Source organism: Pteropus vampyrus, unplaced genomic scaffold (genome assembly GCF_000151845.1).
Source record: "Pteropus vampyrus isolate Shadow unplaced genomic scaffold, Pvam_2.0 Scaffold884, whole genome shotgun sequence".
Lineage (NCBI taxonomy): Eukaryota > Metazoa > Chordata > Mammalia > Chiroptera > Pteropodidae > Pteropus > Pteropus vampyrus.
This window is the reverse complement of record NW_011889665.1, coordinates 37,011-48,491: the sequence shown is the minus strand read 5'-3', so window position 1 is coordinate 48,491 and position 11,481 is coordinate 37,011.

Sequence of the window (11,481 nt, the reverse complement as noted above, 5' to 3'; positions counted from 1 at the left end):
TATGACAACGAATGAAGGTGTCTTCCTCATACATGCTTCTTTCCAAAAAGTGGCAGCCTGATCCCATTTTGCACAAATTTCCAACATGAAAACTGCCAGTATTCTCTAATCACTTTCACACTTTGTAGATGTTGAAGGATTCTATGTTTGCATCAGGAATTGCACATGTCAAGTCACCTTTTGGAACAATACTGATAAATTATCTATTTGTCCCTTCCCATATAGGAAGTGTTTGGAGCCAAGATTAAAACAGAAGCTTGCAGAATGGAAGTAGCGTAATTCATCTCCCTTAACTCAATTATTATTCCTCAGAGTGATCTAATGACCTTCTTAAGCACACTTATATCCCAGATTCAAGACTCTGACAGGGTGTCAGTACCTTATCCAAACGTCTTTCAGAAACGGCCTTCAACTTGCACATGCATTCCACAACACATTTACTGTTCATTAAGGGAATGGCATTGCTGAGGACACAGATTACAAGCAACTCCTCACCAGAAAGATTTCTCATCGCCTTCGATAATGACACTACACGCAATAAACAGTGGCTTTTTGTTCTTCTCGGCAAAGGAACACTGTTTAGGACAGCTGTTAAGGACCTTCTCTTATAAATGAGAAGCAAGCTAACACTGTACTCATACCTGCTCCTGCAGTCTATTCAGATGGTAAGTTCAAGAACATGGATCTCTAAAGAGCATTTTCTTTCAGCTCTTTGATACTGAAAAGAGTTCACATCAGAAACAGAGCTACAGTTGTGTCAGGCTGGGCTTTAAGTACACTCTGGTCAAAAACATGGGCAAAAACCTTGATTAAATCAAAAACGTATACGAATTATAGGTAAGAACTGTAATCATTTTCTATATGTTGTTTGAGTGTTGCCTTGGACTTCACAGCATTCACCAATACTAGCACAGAATTGTTTACTGGACTTTTGATTTGCAGAACGCAGGCATTCAAAACCTGTTTCCTTTTCATTGCTGCTGACTGTCTCTAAGGGATATAGTTTTTCTATCTTCTCCTCATGACAACAAATGAACCACTGTATGGAAACTTCATACTACATTGTTTATCACAGCAGATGGAGGTCTCTTCATCATTACACTCCCTTCCATAATGTGGCAGCCTAAACCTATTTCTTATGAATTTCTAACATGAAAACTGTGAGTTTTAGCAAACCAAATACAGCAATATATTAAGAAGATTATACACGATGAACAAATAGGCTTCATTCCAGGGGCACAGGAATGGTTCAACATACACAAATCGATTAAAGTGATAAACCACATAAAAAATTAAAGAATAAAAATAATAGGATCATATCAATAGATGTAGAATAAGCCTTCAAGGAGATATAATATCCATTTTTGGTCAAAACACTTAACAAAATCAGTATAGAAGGAAAATAACTTAACATAATAAAGGCCATATATGAAAAATCATCAGCCAACATTATATTTAATGCTGAAAAACTAATAACCTTCCCTCTAAGATCAGGAACAAGGCAAGGGTGTCCACTATCACCACTGTTACTCACCATAACATTGGAGGTCCTGGCCAGTGTAGTCAGACAAGAGAAAGATATAAAAGGCATCCAAATATGACACGAAGAAGTCAAACTGTCACTATTTGCAAATGACATGATTCTCTATATAAAAACCCCTAAAGACTCCACAAGAACAATACTAGAAACAATAAGCAAATACAATAAAGTCTCTAGATCCAAAATCAACGTTCAAAAATCCATAGCGTTCTTATACTCTAATAACAAAGCATCAGAACAAGAAATAGAAAAATAATTCCTTTTGCAATTGCAACAAAAAGGATAAAATACCTAGGAATAAATTTAGCGAAACATGTGAAGGACCTATATAATGAAAACTATAAGACCCTATTAAAAAAATCGAAGAAGATACAAAGAAATGGAAAGATATTCTAAGTTCTTGGATTGGAAGAATCAATATAGTTAAAATGACCATATTACCTAAAGCATTACAAAAATTCTATGCAATCCCCATCAAAATCTCATTGATATTGTTTAAAGAAATGGAACAAAAAACATTAGATTAGTATGGAAGCACAAAAGACCTCGAATTGCCAAAGCTTTCTTGAGAAGAAAGAACGAGACTGGAAGCATCACTCTGCTTGGCTTCAAATTATGCTTTAAAGTGACAGTAATCAAAACAGCATGGTACTGGCAGAAAAAGAGACACACAGACCAGTGAAACAGAATTGAGAGTCCAGATGTAAACCCATATTTATATGGGTAAATAATTTTTGACAAAATATCCAAAACCATACAGTGGGGAAAGGAAAACTTCTTCAATAAATGATGTTGGGAAGATTGGAAAGCCACCTACAAAAGAATGAAATTAGATTGTTGTTAATCACCAAACACCAAACTTGACACAAAATAGATTAAGGGCCTGAATATAAGACTGGAATCAATAAAATACATAGAAGAAAACATAGGAACAAAACTCATGGACCTTGAACTTAAAGAAGATTTTATGAATTTGACCTCAAAGGCAAGAGAAGTAAATGTAAAAATAAATGAATGGGACTACATCAAACTAAAAAGTTTCTTTTGCTTAGCAAAAGTAATCATCGACAAGGTAAAGAGATAGTCATCTGAATGGGAAAATATATTTGCAAGCAACAACTCCAATCAGGGCCTAATATCAAAATATACCAAGAACTCATACGACTCAATAAGAATGAAATTAAACAAACAATCCATTCAAAAAATGGGCAGAGGACCTGAACAGACTCTTCTCCCTAGAAGACATACAAATGGCCAACAAATTTATAAAAAGATGCTCAAAATTGCTAGCTATTAGGAAAATGCAAATCAAAACCACAATGAGATACCATCTCACACCTGTTAGAGTAGCTATAATCAACAGAACAAGTAATAACAAATGTTGGAGAGGATGCAGAGGAAAAGGAACCCTCATATACTGCTGGTGTGACTGTAAATTGCTACAGCCACTATGGAGAACAGTATGGAGGTTCCTCAAAAAACAAAGAATTCATCTACCATATGATCCAGCAATCCCTCTACTAGGTGTTTACCCCCAAAGACTTGAAAACCCATATCTGAAAATATATTTGCAGACCGATGTTCTGAGCAGTATTATTCACAGTGGCCAGGACTTAGAAGGAACCAAAGTGTCCTATGATAGATGATCAGCTATAGAAGCTGTGGTACATATATACAATGGAAAATTACTCAGCCACAGGAAGAGGTGAAATACTGCCATTTAAACAACATGGACGGACCTCGAGATAATCATACTAAGCAAAATAAGTCAGACAAAAAAAGATGAAAATCATATATCACTTATATGTCAGATATAAACCTAAAAGCAACAAATGAACAGGAGAAACAAACGGAGACTCTTAACATGGACAATGGACTAGTGGTTACCAGATGGTAGGGGGCAGTAGAAGAGGGGGAAGGTAGTCAGCGTAAGGGGGGTCAAATACTGGGGCCTGGGGGAGGGCTAAGTAGGTAAAGGGGATCAAATATATGGTAGCTCAAGGAAACGACTTTGGGTAGTAATTAGACAATAGAATATATAGATGCCAAATTTTAATGGACACCCCAAAATTATATAATCGTACTAACCAATGTTACCCCAATAAACTTAAAAAAATAAAAAATAAAATGCATAAAAGAAAAAAAAATCATAGAAAAAAGGAAAAAAAGAAAACTGCATTTTCTCTAATCACTTTCATACTTTGTAGATGCTAGAAAATTCCAAGGTTGCATCAGAAAGTGCAGATGTCAAGACAACTCTTGGAATAATACACAGGCAATTCACATTATCTATTTATCTCTTCCCATGTAGCATGCATTTGGAGCACTGATTGAAACAAGCTTGCAGAATGGATAAAGTCGAGTTCTGTGTCCAATATGGAGAGAATGGGGGTATTTGGGGACTTTACATTTTCATAAACCAATTTAGACTCCAAATGTGGTTGACTGAAATGTGGTTGACTATGGGAAGTGTGGGGAGAGACAAATTTAAAAAGTGAAATAGGATTGAGTGAAACATTTAGGTGAGCAGTGTGGGGACAGGTGTAGAGGAGTGGTGTACTACTTAAAAATTATAGTGCTAGATTTCACTTTCTATCATAATGAAAATTTAATTTTTACTTTTACTATCACCGATGCTTGGAAATTTAAATAGCTGATTTACTAGAACTTTTCAAAATTTACAAGTTTATGTTGCTTCAAAAAATTTTCTTCCTCTGAGAAATTTTGGAAAGATTAAACATAATGCTTGAATTTAATGAAAATTGCAGGAACTAGAAGCCCTTATTTAACAAGAGTTCATTACATACTTTCTAAAGACTATATTTAACACATTCATTGCTCTAAGTACTTATAGTTAAATTGCTTCATTTCGTGTTGCTTCTAAAATTTCTGCACTATTTGATTATTAAATATGTTGCATACCAGATGACTAATGCTGAAGCAAAGGTATACAGACAAAGAATAATTACATTGTGTTTTGCAAGGTTACTTCTCTCTGTAGTCATTGCTTCTGGGTTAAATCTTCACAAGTAAATCACGTATGCCTGACGAAATACCTTCTTACCGACAAACAAGTAAGCAAATTCTTTTTATTTTAGGAGGAAATAATGTATGTTTAACTAGCATCAGCTAGGGTTTGTTGATGCAAAAATAATAAAGATTCGCATGGTGTCTCCCAAGGCTCTTTAGATGCAAGAGATGATGTTTTGGAAAAGGCTTAGAAAGGAACCAAAGATGTTTCATTTTTGTATATTATGCTTTATAACTTCTGTTTTCTCTTTTCCCTCTAGTCTTTCACCATATTTAACATTAACTTTCTCTTAATTAATAAGTACGACTATTGCACAAAATTAAGGAAAGTGTATAAAGAAAAATAATAATTTATAATCTTGTACTTTTGAATGCTTTTAAAATTTGCATAGTTTTAAGTCCCCCTACCCTTCCAGGGCACACGCATGCACACACCCATAGACACGCACACAAATACATAATTTTGATCATGCATTTTTGGTTTAAAAATCTTGAAATTTTCTTCTTTTTAATTCATGTTATATCAAAAGCATTTTATATCATTAGATATTCTTCAAAAACATCATTTTAACAAATGTTCAATACTGCGCCACATGAACGTATTGTACTTTACTTTTCTCTTCCCATATTCCTGAAAATCTAGTTTGTTTTACAAGTGGCATTTGAAAGCAGCAGTATTTAATGAGATCCTTGAAGCCCATGACTACTCTAAAACGAAAACTCTTTACTCATGACTATTAGTCCTTTTTATGGAGATATGGTCCATGATATTCATAAAAAATGTTCAAAGCTATACTTATATCAAATGAGCATGAATCAATTCAGCCGCTAAGTCCTATTCTATAGATTAAATGTCTTTTTTGTATTCTGTCCAAAGGATTTAGCATAATGATCAAAAAGTTTGCTGGTTTCCTAATATATACTATATAGGAAAAAACACACTCCGCTTGTGTGTTTCTCCTTTACTCTCATTCTCCTACCACACTTACAACACTTCTGACTCCAGATATGTGGGTTTGCCACTCATCAAGCAATTCTCAGCAATACCAGCTGGGTGTCCTACAATTTATTTCTAACACTAACTGGAGATAGTGCGGACCCCATAAGTTATGGTTTAATCCCACAAGACTGCCTCCTACTTCAGATGCCAATCAAAAATAATAGGTCCTCAGGACACCCATAACTTTTGTCTGTCTAACTTGACTATAAGTCAGAAATTCCCATAAAATTGAGGGAATCACTTATTTGCATTTATCAGTTTATTATGCCCTAAATGATGTGATAAAGGGTACAGATGAACAGCCAGATGAAGAGATACGTAGGGTAAGACTGGGAAGCATCCCAGTTCAAAAGCTTCTGTTTCTGTAGAGTTCAGGTGCACCATCCTTTTGGCAGTTGGATATATTCACAAACCTGGAAACTCTCCAAACTTCATATTTTAGAGATTTTTATGAAGGCTTCATCACATGGGCATGATCGATTATCAACTCCATTTTCAGCTATTTTCCCTCTCTGGAGAGTGGGGTATAGAAATGAAAGTTGAAAGCTTCTAAATCATGACTTGTTCTTTCTGTAACCCGCACCCATCCTGAAGCCCACTGAGGGTCACCTCATTCAAAAGAAAGATATTGCTATCACCCAGGAAATTCTCTGGTATTTAGGAGCTCAGTATCAGATGTTCCTATCACTCAGGAAATTAGAAAGGTCTTAGGAGCTATGCATCAGGAACTGGGGTCACAGACTAAACTGTTCTCTTGTCATCCCTATTTATGAGGTTTTTTAAGAGCTCTGTGTCAGAAACCAGGACACTACTCCTTTTGGATTAGGGTCTCTCCCTTATGATCTCATTTAACCTTAATTCCTTTATAGTGTCAAGAAAGAAAGTCATAATATTTCTTTCTGATTGTGTGTGTGTGTATGTGTGTGTGTGTCTGTGTGTGTGTGTGTATGTGTTGGTAGGAGTGTGTATGACAATTCAAGACTGCCTACATGATATGAGTCACTACAGACAATGTACCTTTTCAAGGGCTTAGTAAATTGCATATCCAAGATCCAATCTTTTGTTGTTGCTGTTGGCTTGTATTTTTTTGTTTATTTGTATATTTTACCTAATTTATCAATCATTGCTTCTATGTAAACAAAACAGCTTCGGGCTTAAAATATACTTTTGTTTTTAATTATCTGTCAAAAATACAGTTTATTTAATGGTTTATTCAAACACTTTTTGTCTCAGCTACGGTTCTGCATTTTAAGATAAAATGATTCTTAATAGGCTTGTAATGTCAGAATATTTTTACATCAAATAGTTCAGAGTGTGTGTCTGTTGTTTTCAAAGACTGTTGACTTTTTTAAATGAGTTTCTGTAAATTCGTAGTCTTGCCATGCAAACAAAAATATGGATATTTAATAAGGCACCTTGTTATGTTTTCTAATCATGTTTACTCCTGTTTAAATTCTTCTAGTTACAGTAAAAATATATTACATTATTTGATATTCTGTATATAATACATCAAATGAAAACAATTTCTTTATAACTCAGTACTAGGACTTTCTTTAATTCCATGGCATTGATATTCTTCCTCTTTCTGATAATAATAATGATAATGATGCAATGATGATGATGATGATAATGATGATGATGATGATGATGATGATGATGATGATGATATTAGTAATACTTTCTCTCTACCTTGACAGTCAGTAAGCTCTGAGTCATATTTGAAATAGTGAAGTTTCCATGTATTTAATGTCTTTCATGTATTTGTTCATTTAATCTAGTGAGTTATATATGATTACTAGGTTCTTGATGGGAAACTTTCACTCGAAATGGGTAAGTGACCTGTGTAAGGTCACACAGCATACATGGAGAATTACTGGTATGTGAGCTAGGCTCTGGCTCAATAGTTTTTGCTTCAAATTTTTTGTTGTCTATAAGTGAGATCATACAGTATTTACGTTTCTTTCTCTGTCTTATATTTCTCTTAGCACAGTGCCCTCCAGGTTCATCCATGTTGCCCTCCCTGCCCTTCATTTTCTCAATTAGGTACTGTATCTTTTAAGACATTCTTTTGTTTTGTGACCAAATGTGACACCCGACAACTAGAGGACTTTTCTTAAAGTGGATAAAGGTAAATTCAAGACAAATTAAGGACATTGTTTTTTACACAGTTCAGCAACAGAGATTAATGCTTCAATTCTAATAAAATCTAATTATATAAATTAAATATTTAGTCAAATATTTTTAAAATCAAGAGAAAAACTAACACACAATCCATATTCAAAAGAACTTAAAGAAAAGAAGAGCAGCCAATTTTAAAAAACTGAGATAAATACATAAGTTAAATATATGTATGTATTTACTATTATTAATGTTATCATGCATATAAAGTTAAAGATGCCCAAACCTGGCAGATAAAAAATTTTAAAAAGACTTTAGAAAGATATTTAAGTACATACTATAATCATCTTTCCATAATTGTACCTGCTTTCATAATTTGCGGCATGGAAATACTAGCATAATTTTTATACCATGGTTTATTTAAAGTACTAAATTAAATATGATTAAATTCTGTATTAGTCTCATCGCAAATATGGACTTAAACATAATTGATATGAAAACATGGTATCTGATATTGTAATAATGTTGTTTGTTAGATGAATATATTATAAAAACTTGAAAATTTTAAAGTCAGTTATTAAAGTTGGATAAATTATTTTATAGGAAATTTGCAATCATTGTCAATAGTGTAAATATTTATCTAGATGTCTCTACAGATGTTAATTTTAGAGATTTTTCATAACCACTAAATTGATATTTTGTTTATTTATTTTTTATTCTTTTTTTAAGTTTATTGGGCTAACATTGGTTAATACATTATATAATTTTCTGGTGTACATTAAAATTTGACATCTATATATTCTATTGAGTCCAGTTTCCTTCAGTGACCATATAATCGATCCACTTTATCCACTTCACCCTCCCCCAGGCCCCCTATATTTGACCCCCTTTACCCTGTCTACCTCTTTCCTCCTCCACCAACCCCTACTCTCTGGTAACCACTAGTCCATTGTCCATGTCCATGAGTCGCTGTTTGTCCTTTTCATTTGTTGCTCTTAGATTTATATCTGACATATAAGTGATATCATGTGAATTTCTACTTTTTCAGTCTGGCTTATTTCACTTAGCATGATCATCTCAAGGTCCATCCAGATTGTAGCAACTGACAGTATTTCATTTCTTCTTATGGCTGAGTAATATTCCATTGTACATATGTTCCATGGCTTCTTTAGCCAATCATCTATTGTAGGACACTTCGGTTGCTTCCATATCCTGGCAACTGTGAATAGTGCTGCTATGAACATCGGTGGGCATATATCTTTTTGGATATGGGTTTTCAAGTCTTTGGGGTAAATACCCAGTAGAGGGATTGCTGGATCATATGGTAGATCAATTCTTTGTTTTTGAGGAACCTCCATGCTGTTTTTTATAGTGGCTGTACCAATTTGCAGTCCCACCAGCAGTGTATGAGGGTTCTTTTCTCTGCATCCTCTCCAACATTTGTCATTACTTGACCTGTTGGTTATAGCTATTCTAATAGGTATGAGATGGTATCTCGTTGTGGTTTTGATTTGCATTTTCCTAATAGCTAGCGATGTTGAGCTATCTTTTCATATATTTGTTGGCCATTTGTATGTCCTCTAGGGAGAAGTGTCTGTTCAGGTCCTCTGCTCATTTTTTGATTGGATCGTTTGTATTGTTGCTGATATTGAGTCGTATGAGTTATTTGTATATGTTGATATTAGGCCCCGATCGGAAGTGTTTGCTTGCAAATATGTTTTCCCATTCAGATGGTTGTCTCTTTACCTCGTTGGCATTTATTTATTTTTTTATTTTTTTTTGCTGAGCAGAAACTTTTTAGTTTGATGTAGTCCCATTCATTTATTTTTGCTTTTACTTCCCTTGTCTATGATGTCAAATTCATAAACCCCTCTTTAAGTTCAAGGTCCATGAGTTTCGTCCCTATGTTTTCCTCTATGCATTTTATAGATTCTAGTCTTATTTTCAGGCCCTTAATCCATTTTGAGTTAATTTTAATGTGTGGTGATAGACAACAGTCTAATTTCATTCTTTTGCAGTTGGCTTTCCAGTTTTCCCAGCACCATTTACTGAAGATGCTTTACTTTCTCCACTGTATGTTTTTGGCTTTTTTGTTGAAAGTTATTTGCCCATATAAATATGGGTTTACTTCCGTTCTGTTCCACTGGTCCGTGTATTTGTTTTGCTGCAAATACCATGCTGTTTTAATTACTGTCACATTAAAGTACAATTTGAACTCGAACAGAGTGATGCCTCCAGCCTCATTCTTTTATCTCAGGACGGCTTTGGCAGTTCGGAGTCTTTTGTGCTTCCTTACAAATCTAATGATTTTTTGTTCCATTTCTTTAAAAAATGCCAATGGGATTTTGATGGGGATTACATTAAATCTGTATAATGCTTTAGGTAATATGGTCATTTTAACTGTGTTGATTCTTCCAATCCAAGATCACAGAATATCTTTCCATTTCTTTGTGTCTTCTTTGATTTCTTTTAACAGGGTCTTGTAGTTTTTATTATATAGATCCTGCACATGTTTCGTTAAATTTATTCTTAGGTATTTTATCCTTTTTGTTGCAATTGCAAAAGGAATTAGTTTTTCCACTTCTTTTTCTGAAGCTTCATTATTAGAATATAGGAACACTATGGATTTTTAAATGCTGATTTTGTATCCAGAGACTAATTGTATTTGCTTATTGTTTCTAGTAGTGTTCTCGTGGAGTCTTTAGGGTTTTCTATACAGAGAATCATGTAATATGCAATTAGTGACAGTTTGAATTCTTCGTGTCATACTTGGATGCCTTTTATATCTTTCTCTTGCCTCATTGCACTTTCTAGGACCTCCAATGTTATATTGAATAGCAATGGCGATAGTGGACAGCCTTGCCTTGTTCCTGACCTTAGAGGGAAGGTTTTTAGTTTTTCACCATTAAGTATAACGGTAGCTGAGGTTTTGTCATATATAGCTTTTATTTTGCTAAATACTTTCCTTCTATACCATTTGTTAAGTGTTTTCATCATAAATGGATGTCGTATCTTATCGAAGGTTTTTTCTGCATCTATTAATATGATCCTCTGATTCTTATTCTTTAATTTGTTTATGTGGTGTATCACATTAATCGATTTGCGTATGTTGAACCATCGCTGTGCCCCTGGGATGAAGCCCACTTGATCATAGCGTATAATCTTTAGGAGCTGTTGCTGTATTCGGTTCCCTAGTATCTTATTTATGATTTTTGCATCTGTTTTCATGAGAGATCTTGGTCTGTCGTTTTCTTTTTTTGTGTATTATCGTTACTAGGTTTTGGTGTCAGAGTAATACTGGCCTCATAAAATGAGTTGGAAAGTATTGCCTCCTTTTCAATATTTTGGAAGAGTTTGAGAAGAATAGGTATTAAATCTTCTTTGAAAGTTGTGTAGAATTCACTGGTGAAGGCATCTGGTCCTGAAATTTTACATTTTGGTACCTTGATGGTTTCAATTTCCATGCTGCTGATTGATCTATTTAGATTTTCCAGTTCTTCTTGATTCGGTCTAGGAAGATTGTATTTTTCTAAGTAGTGTACCATTTCTTCTAAGTTATTAAATTTGTTATTAGACAATTTTTCATATTATTCTTGCATGATCCTTCGTCTTTCTGAGAATTCTGTCATAATTTCCTCTCTTTCATTCCTGATTTTGTTGATTTGTGTTTTCTCTCTTTTTTCTTTAGTGAGTCTAGCCAGGGATTTGTCGATTCCATTAACCTTCTCAAAGAACCAGATCTTGTATTTATTTTTTCTATTTTTTTTTGTTTTCAATTTCTTTTTTTACAATT